This window comes from Ornithorhynchus anatinus, chromosome 5, assembly GCF_004115215.2.
Source record: "Ornithorhynchus anatinus isolate Pmale09 chromosome 5, mOrnAna1.pri.v4, whole genome shotgun sequence".
Lineage (NCBI taxonomy): Eukaryota > Metazoa > Chordata > Mammalia > Monotremata > Ornithorhynchidae > Ornithorhynchus > Ornithorhynchus anatinus.
In genome coordinates this window covers 43,089,128-43,107,321 of record NC_041732.1, presented here as the reverse complement: position 1 = coordinate 43,107,321, position 18,194 = coordinate 43,089,128, and the positions used below count along the sequence as shown (strand labels likewise).

General features: G+C 39.1%; 1 protein-coding gene and 1 non-coding gene across 10 annotated transcripts in view; one reads left to right on the top strand and one right to left on the bottom strand.

The window, feature by feature from the left end:
• Positions 1 to 18,194, top strand: part of NRG1 (neuregulin 1) — a 1,057,599-nt gene that overhangs the window by 941,863 nt on the left and 97,542 nt on the right. The window lies entirely within an intron of this gene.
• LOC114812734 lies at positions 15,414 to 15,551 on the bottom strand. The gene has a single exon (XR_003760384.1). It is a non-coding gene; the product is annotated as a small nucleolar RNA SNORA7 (small nucleolar RNA).

The window sequence follows — 18,194 nt, the reverse complement described above, 5'->3', positions numbered from 1 at the left end:
AATCTCACTCCTGCCCCCACAGAATGGTCCACATAGATCATGGGTCTCGACAGCACTGTTCTGGAATCTGGGAATCTTTGGGCCACCCCCATAGACTGTTACAACTTGGGCCTAAGGCAGCATTGACTACCACAAGTTGGTAGTTTTGGGTGCCTATTGAAGGCACATGAGATAGCAGATTATACCCAAAAGCATACTTTTGCCAAGCAATCCAACACAGTCACATTTTCTAAGAAGCCCAATAAGAAATCTTAAGCTTGATTAGGTCTCTTAGCATTTTAAAAGCTGCCCGTCAGTACAACTCTAACTTGGATAATGGAAAACACCAATAATTGTGAGTGCAATCTTCTCTGGGAATGATTCATGAAAGAACTTGTCACTAGAAATATGGAATCCCATGGGCTGGCTTTAATTTTAGAGCCATTGTTCAGTTGGAAAAAGAAGTCCAAAACAACTGCTTTCCATGCAGATTTTCTCCATTACGGTATCATATGCCTTCCTTGGAAAACTAAACTTCTGAAAAGATTTTGGAACTGTAAAGCTTCCCAAGCTGGAAAGAATCACCTCAATTAAAACTATAACTCGAAATCAACTCACTTATATTGTATTCCTCTGAGCTTATCCTTAAGCTCTCCCCAGTCCTGAAATCTCCAGTCAGACGATTACCTGCATTCATAGAAAGGGTGATATGCCACTAAATACAGTTGACTTTCTGAATTATTCATAAAGCTATACTATGGGGGCAGGTTCTTGTGCTTCTTTGCAGTGGTGATGATGAGTGAGGAAGAAGGCTGTGAGTTATATACTGCCACTTTTCATTTTTTATGTGCTGGCTGGGTTAAAAGCAGTTCTTGAATTGTGTGATTTTTTTCCCCCTTTCCTGCCTATTTAATCACCTGAGAGAGTACCAGCTAGACTTCTGTGGGAAGATTTATTGTAGTCTGTCAGCAAAGTGCTTCCTTCAGCTGAGCACAGGGAAGTAGCCCTGTTTAGAACGCTAATGGGTCTCAGTCTGGAAAAAGTAGTGGCAGTGATTGAAATGTCACAGTAATGTTGGCCCTTTTTGCTGCTTGCTAAATAGTATTGAGATCCGGAAAGGATTCTTCTTACTCAGATGTTCGTGAATAACTAGTGATTTCACCAAATGTCTGAAAAAATACTTTTGCTTTCCTCTTATTAACTCAGGGAATATAAAACCCTTACCATGCCTCTCCCCCTATTCATTGTGGTTAAAAATTAGCATTTATCTATTAACTTGTCACTTGCAAAGAATTTATAGGAAAAATATTTATTGGTCGTAGTAAACCAGTTTTCATAGGTAGGTCTAGTCCATTCACCTGTCCATATTCTCTAGCTCACCACACTCACCACCCTTTGGAAATAAGGCAGACTGCTCATAATAATAATAATAAAAATAATTAAAACCATGTTGACTTTGACACTCATGCCAATCCATTTCAATAGAAAAAAGTTTTTAATGCCACAAACCTTAAACTGTGTTAGTATAAACAGCCTATCACAGTGACAATAAAATGTTTGTTCTTACTAATCCATTCACTTGCCTTTCATCATTTCCTTTTTATGGCTCAGAAGAATGTATCTCCCCTTTTAAACACTGTTACACATCTGTTGGAAACCTTTTCTCCTGATGCAAGAAAGAAAGGTGTCCCAGAAGAGGGTGGAGAAATACGTATTGATATTTTACCATCCAAAACTCTGGCTTTACAACAAATATGTCTTTAAAACCCCAGTGTCACCCAGAACTCCCCTTAATCAGTGGCATTTATAGGTTGCATTCTGTGTGCAGTGCACTGTAGAGAACCCTAAAATGCTTTTTGATGTTCTGTGTTCTCCTCTTCTTTGGGTCTCTATTGGAATTGATAATATAAGGTCAATAATAATAATAATAATAATATTTGTGTTTACTATTTGCCACACACTCTTCTAAGCACTGGGATATATACAAGGTTATCAGGTTGTCCTAAGTGGGGCTCACAGTCTTAATCCCCATTTTACAGATGAGATAACTGACGCTCAGAGAATTTGTGACTTGCCCAAAGTCACTCTGCTGACAAGTGGTGGAGCCAGGAATAGAACCCACAACCTCTGACTCCCAAGCCCATGCTCTTTCCACTAAGCCATGTTGCTTCTCTAACTGTAGCAGAATGAAGGAAAGTTGAATTCATACTTCAGGCTATATGCAGTGATTTGCCAAAGATAATGTCAATATCAGATGCACTAATTTGTGCTGGCCATTAAGTCCACAGCATATTAGAAACCCAAAGCCCATTTTATCTTTGATCTGTAGCTTGCAAACTTTGCCCCACCTGCTTGGCCTTGTGGATAGATCACGGGCCTGGGAGTCAAAAGGACCTGGGTTCTAATTCTGATCCTCCACTTGTTTGCTGTGTAACAGTGGGCAAGTCACTGAACTTCTCTGTGCCTCAGTTACCTCATCTGTAAAATGGTGATTAAGGCTGTGAGGCCCTTGTGAGACAGGGACTATGTCCAACCTGATTAGCTTATCTAACCCAGCACTTAGAACAGTGCTTGACACCTAGTAAGTGCTTAACAATTTTTTTTTTAAAGCATAGTAAATTCTGAATTTTTGTGAGAGTAGGAATCAACTAATCTCGAGAGCAGATAAAAGATTGATAAGAATGAAGTCAGACTGAAACTCTTACTATAATTACCTGTATGCTCAGGACATGATGCATTGTAACTGGACCAGAAGGACACTGATCCGGTAAATAAAATCAAATTGAATGCTAATATTTGGATCTGAGCAGCTTTCTTTTCTGTAATTCTGGCATTTTAATTTAATGGGCTATTTCTGCCTGAACATTTCAGAAGAATTCAGTAATACTTGTTCTCCTTCCTAGTAAGACTGTGATCCCCATGTGGTGCGGGAAGTGACCAATCTGATTAGCTTGTTCATTCATTCATTTAATCATATTTACTACATGCTTACTGTGTGCTGAGCACTCTACTAAGCCCTTGGTAGAATACAATATAACAATAGATACATTCCCTTCCCATAACGTACCCCAGTCTTTAGTTCGGTGCTTGGCACATAACGCTTAATGAATACTACAGTGATTAATGACAGTCTATCTGATGTTTGGTTTAGAATTAATTCCCTTGTTGGGAATTATTAAAAATTATTTTGTGTCTGGGTTTCAAGCTTTTGGAATTTAAAATGGTGTTGAGATATTTGCTAGGGTTTGGTTTTGTTTCATGATGAGACTAATAATCGTAGTATTTCTTAAGCACTTATTATGTGCCAAGCACTGAACTAAGCACTGAGATATAGACAAGATAACCAGGTCAGACATAGTCTCTGCTTGTCATAGTACTTATGTACTTATAGTCTTAGTAGTAGGAGAATAGGTATTGAGTCCCCATTTTACAGATGAAAAAACTGAGGGACAGAGAAGTGAAGTGACTTGTCCAAGGTCACACAGCAGACAGGTTGCAGAGCCGGGATTAGAACCAGGGTCTCCTGAATCTCAAAGCCCCATGCCTTTCCACTAAGCCAAGCTGCTTCTTTATTTACTTCAGTCTTGGTTTTCAACTTAATTTTCACATCTCTAAGACCAATTACCTTTTAAAGTTGTCAGTCTCTTCCAGATTCTCAGGCCATCCCCATCTTCAAGCCCCATTCTCTCAGTCTCTACTCTGTGTATAGTGAGGCTGAAATGAGCTGCTTTGGAGACTGAAGTGGGTAAAGGTCTTTGTGGAGAAGTATGCAAATAAACAAAGAAATCATTCACTCAAAAATCCAGGACTGGCAGAGAACTGAAGCAGACATGTTCCCAGGAAATCATCATACACTGATGTGACGCTTTATTTTTGTTAGAATTTTTGTGTGCCTTCTGTTTCTTCCTTTAGCATTTGCCCCTTTTTATATACTGCCCCTAATAAGGACTGTGGACAGGGTTCCAGTCTTGCTACCTCCGACCCATGATTAGTTGGAGAGTTTTGAAGTGGTCAGGCCAAAACCAATCCACTCCTGACAGTTCCCCCATCAAATTGTACTTTCCAAGTGTTTAGTATAGTGCTCTGCACATAGTAAGTGCTCAATAAATATGATTGAATGAATGAATTTGGATCCGAGACACTGCACATTCTATTTCAGCATTTCTTTTGCAACTCTTTGCAAAACAAGTGCTTCCCCATCAGGAAATATGAGTTGTTTTGATTTGCTGCCTTGTCATCAGATAGACTTTTTAGCAGTTTATTAGGATTTGCTTCAGAGTCCACCAGGATAATGTTGGGCTTACAATTCAGAGGAAGGTTTGTCCCAGCAGGGACAATCATATTTGACTGCTTACCATGTGCTGAACACCATGCTAAGTGCTTGAGTGAGTACAGTGTCACAGAGTTGGTAAACATGTTCCCTGTTCACAAAGACCTTGCAGTCTAGATGGGGAGACAGACATTAAAATAAATTATGGACAAGTACATATGAGGTATGAGGCTGAAGGTGGAATGAATAAATGGTACAGATCTAAGTGCAAGGACAGTGCAAATGGGAGAGGGAATAAGGAAAATAAGGGCTTTGTTGTCAAAGACCTCCTGGAGGAGATATGATTTTCATATAGCTTTGAAGGTGGAGAGAGTGATCACCTGTCACATATGCAGGAGGAGGGAGTTCCAGACCAGCAGCAGGACGTGGCGAGGGGTAGGTGGTAAAACAGATGAGGTAAAGGTACATTCAGTAGGTTGGTATTAGACAAGTGATGTGAACTTGCTAAATTGTAGTAGGAGATCAGTGAGGTAAGATAGGAGGGGGCAAGGTTCACAGTGTTGAAGGCAGAAGAGACAGCATGGAGAATTAAGATGATATTGTTGGATTTGGCAAGCTAACCTTTGAGAGGGCAGTTTCCGTGGAGTGGAGAGATGGAGATGATGATGACATCCACGACCAACACCACCATCATCACTGTCATCATCACCGTCACCATCAGCAATGAACCAGATCCCCAGACTATTTAAAATGAATGCTACCATGAGCAGCCTGAAGAGACCTGTTCCTCTTTGTTCCAGTTATGCTAGGGAGAGTGCACCACATTGTCTTCATCACCCCAGTTTGGGGGTTTTAACACCACACTGATGCCGGCACTTGGCAGTGTTGAGGGCAATGAGGAAGGAATCTGAAGAGAGGAAGTAATGGGAACACTATTGTAAGGCAAAAGAAAAAGGAGGACTGGTGGGTGAAAGAAGCCCTGACAAACCTGGTCAAATCTCTCATGGGGCCCTGGGCAGAAAAGTGATGGAAGCAATTACTGTACCCTGTCTTTAGTTATGGAGGAGTCTTTCAAATGTAAATGTAATTGGTTATTAGAGTCATTGTCATATTTACTTAAATATGGACTTGAAATTTTAGCAAATTTCATTGTAAAGACTCTTCTATTGAAGTTCATTAAAATTGTGATTTTAAGTGGTCTTCTTGATAAGCCAGCCACAGTAGCCAGTTTTCCAATTGTTCTTCAGGGTTTTGTTAAAGATTGGGCGCTGGAAAAAAGCTTATTTTTCTTTTATTTAACAAGTATGATATATGTCAGTATTTTAAAAAATCATCAACTCTTCCTTCATATTTGGCTAACTAGGCAAAGAATTTGACTACCCTGGGCTAGATGAATGGAGCACAAGTTTCATATACATGACTGAGAACTTTCCTCAAGACAGAAAGTGACTCTGGGAAAGACAAAAGGGGATGACTACTATACTTTGACTATTGTACACAGATGCTTATAAGAAACTTATTTTCTTTTCAAAAGTCTTCTATAGAACTAAGCTCCTTCGAAGGCCTTCAGAAGTGCATGCTTTATAAATACAGGAGTGTTGGTTTCACTGTAACTTCAAATTTTACTGTTCAAGTCATGATACAATTTTTATTTTCATTTGATTTTAAATGACATCCCTTCTTAGCATAACACCATTCATCCCGAGTCTAGCATGTAGCATCAGTAATTCTCCCAACACTACTTTTCTCTTATCCCTGTGCTAGAAAAATACCCTCCGTCATGAGAGAGCTGACAGATCCTCTCCCAGCCTGGCAAAGAATTGTACACTCCATTTTCTGTCTTTCATGCTCTACCATAATCCTTAGAAAATGTTCTATAAAGGTGCAGCAGACATTCTATTTTTACTAGCCATGGACCATAAAATGTGTAATGCAGGACTCTGCACAGTCACCTTTATTAAACACAAACATAAAATGGATAGTACTATAAAATGAGCATTTAGAAGCATCAGAATGTGCACCTCAAGAATGCCTCCACCTTTAAAATAAAGCTGAGTACCTCAAACAAAAGCAGATGAATTAGGTAATAACGCCCTCACCATATAAATATTGCTTAGCTAGTCAAAGTAATTTGGGGTTGTTAATTCAATGTGAATGTGAAGTGAAACTTCTTTTAAGCCTTCATTAACTTTAGAATTAAATGAATCATTAGTATTTTCGCCAGAGTACTGTAACCAAGAATGCCTGAGTAAACTTTAAAATGACATATTTTGAGTACTTCAGTATGTAAAAATTCTTAGATTAATGATGTCTGAATTTAGCCATAGGAATATGATGGAACACCATGGGGTAGCTATGAAAACAATACATGCTGATGTTTACAAAACTGAATATTAAGCATAGAAAGTATTGCCTTTTTATGGTATTTGTAAAGTGCTTACTAATAAATAAATGATTCACTTAACTCTTAAATAATACTATCAATCAATCACATTAAGTGAGTGCTTACTCTGTGCAGAGCACTACACTACATGCTTGGGAGAGTACAATATAACAGAGTTGGGAGACATGTTCCCCACCCCCAAAGAGCTTATGGAGTCTATAGGGGGAAACAGGCAAATTCATTGTCATTCATTCAATTGTATATACTGAGTGCTTACTATGTGTGGAGCACTGTACTAAGTGCTTGGGAGAGTACAATACAACAATAACCAGACACATTCCCTACCCACAAATAAATTATAGATATGTATATAAGTGCTGTGGGGCTAAGGGTGGGGTCAATAATGGGTATAAATCCAAGAGAAAAGGAAATACAGAAGGGAGAGGGAGTAAAGGACACTCAGTTGGCTTAGTCGGGGAAGGATGGATTTATGATTTTAAGGCTTTGAAGGGAGAGAGAGTGATCTGTCATGAAGCATGAGGGAGTTCCAGGCCAGTGACAGAACATGGGCAAGAAGTCAATGGTTAGATCGATGAGAACAAGGTTCAGTGAGTTGATTGCTGTGCTTTTTTGTTTTGTTCTATTGATATTTAAGTGCTTACTATATGCTAAGTACTGTACTAAGCACCGAGGTAGATACTAGATATTCAGGTTGGACACAGTTCATGTTCTACATGAGGCTCGGAGTCTTAGTCCCTGCCTTACACAAGGGATAACTGAGGCACAGAGAAGCAAATGACTTGATCAAGGTTACACATCAGACAAGAGGCAGAGCTAGGATTAGAAACCAGGCCCTCTGACTCCCAGGCCCATGCTCTTTCCATTCATTCATTGTCAGATTTATTGAGCACTTACTGTGTGCAAAGCACTGTACTAAATGCTAGGGAGCGTATACTATAGCAAGAGACATATTCCTGCCCCCAACGAGTTCACAGTCTAGAGGGGGAAACACTCTAGCCCACATTGCTTCTCAGAGTTAGAAGAGCTAAGTAAACGTGCTCAGAGCAGTATTAGAGGACTGAAGTGAACATGCTGGTTTGTAGTAGGAAGTCAGTGAGGTAAACTAGGAAGGGCAAGGGGAAAGACAATGAGAAAAATCATTGTACTCTTTCAAGCATTTAGTACAGTGCTCTGCATTTTGGTAATCATTCAATATGATTGATAGAGAAAGTTATAAGCATAAATATAAGTTCTTTTTTTTTTCCTGAAAGTACTATGCCTCTCAAATGACCATGAGGTATAGTCCTACTGCTCCTGGTGATTTGTGATTGATTGCCCTTGTATTATGTTAACCCATTTAGTAGTTTTTTGGCATTTCTGCATTTGTGTAAATCTTGCAATGTACTGGAAGTTGAGTATGTTATTTCACCACTGAGAAGTCTTGTATTTTGCTCTAGTTATGTGACACTTTAACAGAATGACACTGAACCTAAAGTCTCTTTATCCATTGCCATGGGATGTAGCTAAAACATTTTCCTTATAAATTGAAAATCCTTTCTTATAAAAATGGCCATAAATGTGCCTTTACAAGGCTAAATTTTCTATATTAGTATGAGCGCTAGAGCCATCTTGAATGCCCTTAATGTATTTTATTCTTTCCTGATTTCTACTAAGAGCTAACAGCCAGAGTAACAGGGCTTCTGAGGGAACATCTATTATTTATCTCCATTTCTTCCACTAACAGAATGACTAGAGCTACTAAATGCAACTATATTTTATCCTTTGCCTTACTTTTAAATTGATTTATTTACTTTTGTGTTTTTCTAGTCCTATTGAAGAAGAAAAAAAACATATTTTGTTGCTTGTTTGGGTCCAGAAGGCTCTATCAAATGCTCTTTGAATAAAGAAAAGCTACCATTCAGATCCCAAGACATTAGCAGAGAACAGACCATGAGGTTTAATAAATCTCCTGGGAAAGAAAGATCCAAGGCACTCCAATTAAGGAAATAATTCCATATAGTGTCCCCTTTTCCCCACCCCCACCCCTTACAGACACTTTCTCACCTTATCAGTTTTGGAGAAAATTAAAGTGAATTAGCAGGCAAAGAGCAATGCCAAATATTTCAAACTTTTTGTTTTTATATTTCAGGCCAAGAGTGGACTTGGTCATTGAGAGGATTTTGAAGTTTTGTAAGATTTTTGCCTCAGCTCAACCTAGGTTTCATATATGCTCCCCACCCTTAATTTTTACGTTAGTGAGTGAGAAGTCTATCATAGAATCGGGGTCCAATGAAGGGTGTCAATCTGAAGTGTCATGTCCAGATAATTCTATACTAGTTGTGGAACTAAACAAAATTCTGGAAAACTAGATTCATGCTGTTTCTAATTCTTGGTGTGAGTGGTATAGGGAATCTATATGCATGACTTACTCTAAGAGCTGAGCAATAACTCAACCCTTAGCTTTTGGAAATTGTCAGCCAACACTGGAGAAGCAGGTCATTGTTGCCCCATGATATCTGCTTACATTTTTGTCTACTAAAGAAATAAAATATGAGAGTAATGTTCTGGAGTAAAACTGAATTAGAAACCCTATAGAGGCATAAGAGATCATACTGATCATAAAAGAGCAAAAGGTAATCCCATACGTGCTCAGTTTGGAAATCTGGCCCCACCATGGAGGTTGAGTGCTTTTTTCTTGACCATTTGAAATCATAGCTCTTCTTTCATTAGCACTTCAATAGATTTTTCCCTCATACATGTCTAGACCTGTGATTTGTGAGTCGTTCTTAAAAAATGCTAATGAATATCGATGGATTGTCTTTTCATGTTAATTAAGGAATCTGGCTTTGATCGGTCTCTGCCTACTAGTGAAAATTTCTTTTTAAAAAACTGATGGGCTGGTCAATCATCTTACTGCTTATTTTTGCATCTCAGTGAATTCTTCACAGAAGCTGGGATGACTTGTCTTCTAAGAATCTAATTCATCCACTCTGCAGCTTTCAAAGTCCCTCTTGAAGCCCTCCAAAGGAAATGAGATTTTATACATATTATTTCACTATCACCATTCTCATCTGGTCCCTACTGCTAGGTGCAGATATTCCTCCAAAAAATGTGGTATTGCAATTCTGCACCACCCATCTCTCACTACAGGCCATATCCCCCATCCCAGAGGCCAGTCGAAAGTATTATGTTCTAAGAAGGAAGACAGGAGCCCAAAACAGCAAGGTCAGTGAAATGGGCATGATTAGACCTCTGTATTCCCCAGCCCCACCCCTTGGATCATTCGTAATGAATAGAGAAGCAACATGAATAGAATTTGTAATGAATAGAGAAGCAACATGTCCTGGTGGATAGAGCATGGGCCTGGGAGTCAGAAGGACCTGGGTTCTAATTCTTGCTCCAACGCTTGTCTGCTGCATGACCTTGGGCAAGTCAGTTAACTTCTCTGTGCCTCATTTACCTCATTTTTAAAATGAAAATTAAGACTGTGAGCCCCATATGGGACATGGATTGTGTCCTACCTGATTAGCTTGGGTCTACCCCAGTGCTTAGTACAGTGCCTGGCACATAGTAAGTGCTTAACAGTGACCATTAAAAAAAAAATTGAAAGCACACTGATTGACACTGAAAGCTCCTTATGGGTAAGAATCATGTCTACGAAGTCTAATGTATCTTTCCCAAGCACTTAGTACAGTGCTCTGCACATAGTAAGCACTCAGATACTATTGTTGATTGATGGTTGCATCAACTACCCACCAAAGCTGGGAATGTAACCAAATGCTGCTCAAGTGAGTCATTGACAGGGGCCAGCACATGTGCTTACAGCTGGGATTCTTCAGTCACATTTGCAGAGTTCAGCTGCAAAGCCTGTGTGTAGTCACAGTACAGTCCCATCCCTGGTGCTGCTAGTTGGAAAACACGGGTGCTTTCAGAATGTTTACATTATTTAAATGACTCATAATTGGAGAAAAAGGCCTATTATGGCATTTTGGAGCTTTTTTGGGTTTTAGCAGTCCATCACTAGCAAGTCAACAGAAACTGCCACTGTATGGTAATGTTCTTTTTAAGCTCCCAGGTCTCAGAAGGGAGCTATAGGCATACACTGATTGCTTTCACATGTAATTTAATATTCATGAATCCAGGAATATGGGGAAAATGACTGAAGCTGTAACAGACCAAGCCTGGGCCTGGTTCACTGTATAGAGTTTATCCATCATCCATCATTTCCTGTTGTCAAAAATGGGGGAAAGAAGGGGGAGGGTGTGTGTGCATATATGTGTGTGTGTGCAGCACAGTTTCAAACAATATGGTTCAGCAGTAGGCTGTCAAGAGACACATAGAGTGGACAGATCTGACTAGGATATAGCAACTAGAGGACTACCTCTCCTTGGGCTGAGGTTCCGGACCAGTTAGAAGCCCAAGAGACAGATTTAAGAAGACCTGGGCATTGCAAATGGGAAATGCAGTGAAACAAAAGACAGTCTTTATGGGAACACAGCATGGAATGGAGTGTCAATTGCCATAGATCTTATGACATTTACATATGTGGAAAGGATCCCATTGTCAGGAGAACAGTTATATAAGAAGCTATATCTAGTTATCTATGTATACTGACCTATATATTTTTATGGGAGTGGGTGTAGTTTGCCCTACCCAAGGACAAAAGCTCAAGTATGAGGGATCATCAAATTATCCAATTCTAGTGTGATGTAACTATAGGTACTGGCTAATGTCTGAAATGTATTTCATGATCATAATATTTGGGGTTCATTGGTAGGTTTAACCTCAAATTGTTGTTGGATAATCTTAAAATTGACAGGTGGATGCTCAATTTGACTCTATTTTCCAAACGTTACCCATATCCTTTGACTATTCTGTACTTGTACCAAATAAATTTAAAATTATCCACATTTTAGTCTTTTAAATTAGTCTTTGACCTTTAAATTATAGATGACTGTGTGAGAAAAAGTTTTGAGTGCTTCAAAATCTTTTTGACTCTTCAGAAGTACTTTAAGTTTTTTTTTTCAGTGTTTCCAGGACTTTCCCTAGGCCACCCTTAAATACTAAAATTTTCTCTAAAAATAAGCAAATGCACAATCTCTGTTTTCTATGAAGTGTAAATTTGGGGAATCTATCAGGGATAGATTTTAATGCAGTAGTGTTTTTTAATGGGACTCTACTCTGGTGAACACAAAAATGTGCTTTATTTTTAGAAGTAAAAGCCCTTATATTATGCATGTTATGTTTTCCCATTTTGATGGCCATAGAGATGGGATATAGATCCTTTGAACAGGCAGACTTAGATTCTTCCCTGCTTTAATCCTTCTGCCCAAGAAACATGCCACTATTTGGAAAATGTGGCTCTGCCTACCTACGGTACAAAGAGTTTGGCATGGCAGAGGGTAAAGGCTAGTGATAAGTACCAATCCAATCCTCCATGCACTCCTGTACACTCCAAGCCCCTAAGGCCATTCTGAGCCTCTGACAGGCCCAGACCTTGGCAAAGCCCCATATAATTGTAGGGTCTGGGGCCTCTGGATCCCTACAGAGTTGGCTAAGTAGCTATGCACAAAGGAAGGCATTGATTATTGCTACACTGATGGCAGCATTGTCATCAGCATGTAGCAGCTGCCTCACTTTTGGTCTCACTCAAATCACAAGCAAGTAAACACTGGATGCACAGACAGTGTATAACAACTGTGTGCTGGGTGGGGTTCTGATTTTCTTCCCTCTATTCACTCTAATAAAGCAGGAGAAAATTGCAGTTCAACAATAGTCAGCAAGTTCTAAACAGAGACGGCTTTAGGAGTGAGCAAATTAGTTAAGATCTCACAAATTAGGGGTCCCAGCCTTCTCCATGTGAGCAGAACAGCCACAGTCAGCCTGTGAGCTCCAAATACCTGGTCCAGAAGTTGAGTGCAGTTTAAGAAGTGGAATGACTGCCAGACATTTCACCTCTTCAGCACCCACAAACATCCAAACCAAGCCCAAAATTGCCTCCACACAGTCAATTTGGCCAGCTCAGGGTTTGCCCAGGTCCACCAAATACCAGGTCCAGCAGCATTTATCTTGAGGATAAAGCCACCAGTCAAAATAACAGTCTAAGATTAGGGTGAGAAGCTAAGTCCCGGTCAGAGAAGAGATAGCTCCTCTGTTTTTTTAAGAAAAGGCAGAATTAAAAGTTTGACTCTAAAATCCTTCTTCACCTGACATCTGAAATATACAATGAAGATACCCCTTACTGAAGTTCACTTAAAAGCTCTCTGAGGTGTCCATCCCTAACATCACCCACTGGTCAGCTTTTAATTAGAATTCTCAATAATCCCTGTCTTAAAAATAAGATCTTGTTCCAATCAGTTGCTTCTCCTTCAAAGCTTTTAGCATTAGAATAGAGAGAGGTTAAATTGGACTTCTGGGTCTTGACTCACTTAATTAATATCACTTCACCGGAGAGGATAGAAGCAGATAACACATTAATTACTCTATTTGAAAAGCAGGAGGGGCATCATGGAAGGAAACCAGACTCAGACACCATGGAAAAGTTAATCCATGCTTAATGTAGTATCGCTTGACAGCACTGTGTGGTTCCTTCCGTCTAGTTCAGTCTAGTCATTGTTCAGAACCTTAAGGAGCTTAGGAATATCAAGTGTTTTCCTACTACAGGGTAATTTGTTTCTGCAGAACTCCATGAGTAGGAGAATGAGGAAGAGGGAAGAGCATTGTAGAGGAAAACCCAGAAAAGGAAAACTTTAAAAAATAGTAGGATTAGCAGATCTCTGCTCCGAAGTTATAGTATGTCAAAATTCTTGGTAGAAAAGAGTTGCCATTAAAATGTTTGATCCATGTAGATATTGCTGTCTAATGTTCTCAAAACTTTTGATACAATGGGAAACTGATTCCCAGGCTCTATTAACAGCAGAGTTTGGGGAGTTTATCCCTTTAGGGCAGGGACACTATATAGGATATTTATCAAAGGCCTGAATCCCACCTATGGTTTGTATTATAGAATAAAAGCCTGCAATTCATTTAATCTTATTTATTGAGCGCTTACTGTGTGCAGAGCACTGAACCAAGTGCTCAGGAGAGTACAAAACAGCAATGAACAGACACATTGCCTGCCCACAAAGAGCTTAGTGCCACAGTTGTTATGAGTGTCCAGCTACCAGACCCTTCCGGCACTGATGGTCACATTTTCAGGAACCAGGCTTGAATTAAAGTTGCCCTTGAAAATGTGTTATGAGCATGGATAAATTTATTGTCAAAGCAAATCACACAGACGAAGTCATATTGCCTGTTACCCACATCTTTTCTATCAGTTTGCAAAATGTACAACATAATGGCACTCTGAATTGTCCCATTTGGAGTTTCACAAGAAGTTTCCTCCTGGGACTGAACACAGAATCTAAACTATTAGAAATCTGTAAGACGCTTTGAATTACAAAAGTCATTTCTCTCAGCTACCTTGACCAAGGCCCAGTGAGTGACTAAGTTTTGTTTTTTATATGCTGACTTCTGAAATACAAGCCTTTCATTGATAAGGAACTCATTTTTACTACATGGCCTGCTTTTAAAAATTGTTAGGTGGACTGGGGGGATTTGTGGCCCGTGATAAAAATTGATATATTCACTTTTGGTCTAAGAGCAAATGCAGCTTCAAACAGTGACTCATTCAAGAAGGGAAACTGGCCCATAGCTAACACTTAAAAACAGCTTTCATTTGATTTTTGATGCGAATTCCTGGCATCTTGTTGGATTTCACTGTAGACTAAAGCAGGGCAGCTCTGCACTTTTGAGTGAGTCAGCTAAACTGACTATGCAACCTATTTCTTTGATCTTCGACTAACAGCTCTGAGCGTGCAAATATTCAGAGCAAGCGTCTCAGTCTCATGTACAGCCCGGGTGAGGAATACATCCTTTTGGGAGTTGGCGTAACCCAGAGGAGGAATATGATCCTCAGTGAGAAGGGTTAAGTACTTTATTTTCTATACCCTTACTAATCCATTACACTTCCCCCTTCAGGAGAGAATTTACTTGTCCTGAGACACCAAAAGATCATTTAAATGAGTATCCTAATAGAATGCATTACTACTATCCTTGGTTTTCACTGTCGCTTCCTTCAGCCTATTTGTTTTAGTGTATGTCTCCTCCACTAGATTGTAGGCTTCTTGAGGGTAGGCATAGTGTCTGCCTACTCTATTGTACTCTTCCAAGTGCTCAGTGCAGTGCTCTGCACAGAATAAGTGCTGAATAAATACTACTTTTTGTCTGAATACAAATCAAATGTATATTTTCAGTTTTTAAATAAACATTTTAGGAAATCTTATTTTGCTTTTCCTCCTTTAGCTCTCTGCTTCTGAATGTCCTTTTCTAGGGACTGTATTGATGAACTGCTTTGAAATATTACTTGACAATTTTCATGTTATGAGAAGCATCAGATGATTGTGAATGCTTTGATTGGAAATTGATGGGGACATTTTGTCATTGAAAGTTTCAGTGAGCTTTAGAGTTTGGGCAACATCTTTATATAATTGTCAATCAAAGAAGTATAAGAAGAGACTTGTCTTATGCAGTCGAGTCGTTTCTGGCCCTTAGCGAAACCATGGGCACATCTCTTCCAGAATACCTTACTTTCCATCTGCAGTTATTCTGGTAATGTATCCATAGAGTTTTCTTGGTAAAAATATGGAAGTTGTTTACCATTGCCTCCTTCCATGCAATAAACTTGAGTTTTCACCCTTGATTCTCTCCCATGCCACTGCTGCCCAGCATGGGTGAGTTTTGACTTGTACCAGATTGCCTTCCACTCACTAGCCACTGCCCAAGCTAGGAATGGAATGGTTAGGCCTCTGCTTGACTCTCTCTCCCATAGCCAGGACTGGTAGAGTAATGGAAACTCCTCAGGTGTGACCCTGAGAGGGGGGTAAGAAGAATATAGAAGGCTAAAGCTTACCCAACAGAATATCTCCAAATTGCCCCTCTGCCTCTAGGAGACGGTATTCGTCAGTGTGACTTGTACATTCTGGATGTACTGTCAGCTGAAACTTCTATGAATGTGAATTATTCTGATCTGAAGCAAAACTGCAGTGTAGAATAATGGGGTTGAGGGGGAGGGGAGTGAAATGCAATTAGTGTTTCTGTGCCTAGAAAGCAAAAATAAATATACTTGCTACAGACAAGTAAAGTGCAAAGGTCTGCATCTGCTATATTTTGAGAGGCACTAAAATTACCAAAGAAAGCTCCACTACAGTAGTCTGGCTTTAAGTAAGACTTTCTGTTTGCTCTAGACAACTCTTCTTTTTCCTCATTAGCTCCTCACTTCTTGCAGTCTACAACATTTCACATCAACCACAGAGGTCTTCTTTTTAGTTGGGTTAATAAAGCTCTGCAAATAAAAAAGGACTATGAAGAAATTGAGAAGAATGATATGCCAAAATAAGCACATGTCTAGGGTGTGTTTATATTAGCAGTTTTTCGGTGACACTTTGGGGAATTAATGATGAAAACTAAATTATACAGCTTTCCAGCTGTTTTGGCAAAGCATTTGTAAACAAAATTGCATAATAATTAACTGTAGTGCATTGCCACCCATACAAATTCTGCAACTGAGGCAAATTCAGGAAGTTTATAAGAGAGTAGGCATCCAGCTGGACAAAGACATAATTATTTCAATTCATACACTGTGGAAATAAGCAGTGACCTGTTCAGTAAAAATTCATTATGCTAATGAGACTAGAACACTTAATGCTTGCTGAAAAAATTAGCTCTGCATGAACAAGTGGCAAATTTCAGAAACTCAATCTACAGGTAAAGAAAACAAAAAAATGTAGAAAAGTCCCTTGGGGAGAAAACAAAAGCTTACTTTTGTATTGTTGCCATAAAAATTGCAATTTTACTTTTTGCTTTTGAACTTGCATCAGACCTTTGGAATATGAAGCTCTCTGTGGTAAAGTCACTAGGAAAATATAATGTTTTTACCATTCAAGTGAGCACGATGGTCTTCAGTCTCTTTGTGTGCAATTGAGTAAATTTGAAGCTGTTGAAAACTTTCACTATTATATTACAAACCTTTTATTTTAAGCCCTGGAAACCACAGAATTAGAACTCTAGTTTACAATTTGATCCTCAGTCTAAATAATCAGAGATTTCAGTGATGCTTTAAAGCAGTATGCTTTCATGCTCTTTACTTTTAATTTAGAGAGTCCTGTATTTGCTCTTGTATTCATTGATAGCATGAAAGAATCACAACACTGAAAGATTTTTGTGATGTAAACCATTTCCTTGGTGATATTTGTGGGGATCCTATTGTGCCGTCATTTATACAGGTTTCCTAGAAATGAAACAATTTTTGTGTGTCACCTCAAATAGGAATCTGGAGAATTGTTGGGTCTTCAGTTTTTTGGGGTACAGGACATGAGTGTCTATTGCACCTGTCGTAGAGGTGGACAAGGGGTGAAGGAGAGCAAGAACTAGCAAGGTAGTAAGAAATGGTGAATTTTATTGAAGAATTATAGCTTAACCCATTTTTTTATTGTTCTAACCACTGCTAGATCTTCTATTAACTGTTTTTGAAGTAAATAGGCCTACATTTTCCTCACACAGGGCTTGTTATATCATGTTACTGATGTCTCTTTGATATTAATAGCAGGAAATTTGACTGAATTTTATATACTCATGTGCCATGTCAACCCAGCCAGCTTCCAATTGAGAGGATGCTCCAGAGAACTGAAACAAGGACAGGCCTCCATAAGGGAACTGTGTGTTCTTGTTTATTCCCCATGTGGCCCTGCCATTTTGCTGTTAAAATTAAGTTCTGCCTCATGGTGACCAGAAGGAGACACAGAAAAATATTTTCAGATGCTGTTGTTGATGCTAACCTTTAAACAAATGACTCTCAGATGATACTGCAGTGGATTTAAGTACATTTCAATAAAGAGGAACAAATCTGAACAAGAAAAATTAAAAACAAGAAATGCCTAGGACCACTTTCATACTAAAAGGCACCAGAAGTGCAGACTAATTATGGAGGTATAAGTGCTCAATAACTGAGGAGTCAAGACCAGGAGAACAGGAGAGAAGATGTGAGAAGGGAGGAGGTTCTGTTCTTGATGATGATAAGACCTTTCCTCAAATCCAGATTCTAGAATCAACATTATATTGAGAAATGTTATCACTCCTTTCTCTTTGCTCTTGCCCTCCTGCTTGTTCCAAACCCAGTAGTCTTAAATCCATTTTTGTAGGGGGGAGAAAAGCCCCTATGATGATCAACTAAAGTAAAATTTGCTCTGATGAGAAGAATTGGAAGAAGTTTGAATATTCAAATGAAAAAAGGGCTAGATTTAAATTTTGGTCCCAGCTCCAACACTGTGTGTTTATATAACTCTGGGCAAGTAAGCTCAACTTACCTATCCATAATATGGAATGATAGAACTTGTTCTCTCTTTGTTATGCCATAATTATTGTCAGACAATATTTATAAAATACAAGATATATCTACATTGTTCTCCTAGAACGAGTCGTCTACACTCGCTGTCTAGAATTCCTTAACTCCCATTCTCTCCTGGA